The sequence below is a fragment of the Schistocerca gregaria genome, unplaced genomic scaffold, assembly GCF_023897955.1.
Source record: "Schistocerca gregaria isolate iqSchGreg1 unplaced genomic scaffold, iqSchGreg1.2 ptg000247l, whole genome shotgun sequence".
In the NCBI taxonomy this organism is placed as follows: domain Eukaryota; kingdom Metazoa; phylum Arthropoda; class Insecta; order Orthoptera; family Acrididae; genus Schistocerca; species Schistocerca gregaria.
The window spans coordinates 2439753-2441678 of NW_026061756.1; positions in this window are offsets into that span (position 1 = coordinate 2439753).

Consider the following 1926-nt stretch of genomic DNA (forward strand, 5'->3'; position numbering starts at 1 on the left):
GTAAGTTTTAATGTAGTTTACGTTCACTGATGCAAAAAAAAAAAAATTTTCTTGCTTTTTAAAGTGGGCTATGTTCTTTCTCAGGGTTCAAACTGTCTCCATGCCAAATTTGAACAATATCTGTTAAGCGGTTTGGACTCTAAAACGAAACAGACTGTGTTACAAAGCAGAAAAGCAACTGAGAGAAAGAAGCGGCGTCGGTTTCTGCAGGAGGCGGCCATAATTTTGTAGGACAATGTTCGGTTCAAGTCGTGACTGATTTGATCGGTATATGGGGATGGGGAGCGCCGCATCACGCACCACACTCATCTACATCTACATTTATACTCCGCAAGCCACCCAACGGTGTGTGGCGGAGGGCACTTTACTTGCCACTGTCATTACCTCCCTTTCCTGTTCCAGTCGCGTATGGTTCGCGGGAGGAAAGACTGTCTGAAAGCCCCCGTGCTCTCTCTAATCTCTCTAATTTTACATTCGTAATCTCCTCGGGAGGTATAAGTAGGGGGAAGCAATATATTCGATACCTCATCCAGAAACGCTCCCTCTCGAAATCTGGCGAGCAAGCTACACCGCGATGAAGAGCGGCTCTCTCGCAGAGTCTGGCACTTGAGTTTGTCAAACATCTCCGAAACGCTATCACGGTTACCAAATAACTCTGTGACGAAACGCGCCGCTCTTCTTTGAATCTTCTCTATCTCCTCCGCAAACCCGATCTGGTACGGATCCCACACTGATGAGCAATACTCAAGTATAGGTCGAACGAGTGTTTTGTAAGCCACCTCCTTTGTTGATGAACTACAGTTTCTAAGGACTCTCCCAATGGATCTCAACCTGGTACGCGCCTTACCAACAGTTAATTTTATATGATCATTCCACTTCAAATCGTTCCGCACGCATACTTCGAGATATTTTGCAGAAGTAACTGCTACCAGTGTTTGATCCGCTATCATATAATCATACAATAAAGGATCCTTCTTTCTATGTATTCGCAATACATTACATTTGTATATGTTAAGGGTCAGTTTCCACTCCCTGCACCAAGGGCCTATCCGCTGCAGATCTTCCGGCATTTCGCTACAATTTTCTAATGCTGCAACTTCTGTGTATGCTACAGAATCATCCGCGAAAAACCGCATGGAACTTCCGACACTATCTACTACCTCATTTATATATATTGTGAAAAGTAATGGTCCCGTAACACTCCCCTGTGGCACGCCAGAGATTATTTTAACGTCTGTAGACGTCTCTCCAGTGATAACAACATGCTGTGTTCTGTTTGTTAAAACTCTTCAATCCAGCCACAGAGCTGGTCTGATATTCCGTGGGCTCTTACTTTACTTATCAGGCGACAGTGCGGAACTGTATCGAACGCCTTCCGGAAGTCGAGAAAAATAGCATCTACCTGGGAGCCTGTATCTAATATTTTCTGGGTCTCATGAACAAATAAAGTGAGTTGGGTCTCACACGATGGATGCTGTTCAAAAAATATCCGACCTTTTTTAATTGTTGAAATCAACAATGGTATCAGGGCGCGCATGGGCTCATGTTTTCAGGCATATTTAGCACACATACCTGATTTTCTCCACTACTTTGGAACACTTGCAAGTGGTACACGTTGGATTTAGTATTCTGAGCAAAATGACGTCTTTACATCACATTTGGCTCCAAGCTTGGCAATTCTCAAGTTGAAACCATCGTGTGTTTGTGGACAAAGTAATGGGTACTGCAGGGCTAAAGGAGTGGTACAGCCATTTCAAAGGTAGCCGCTAATCAATGAAGACAGAAGCCAGTTAAGGTACGCCCGCAATATCCGCAAATCAGGTCGTTACTGATCCCGCAATATTGCTGGTGAAGCAGAATGGACGAATCACTATCAGAGAAGTTGCAGTCTAATCTAAAAGCCGTAAAGTCAACTAAATAACTAGG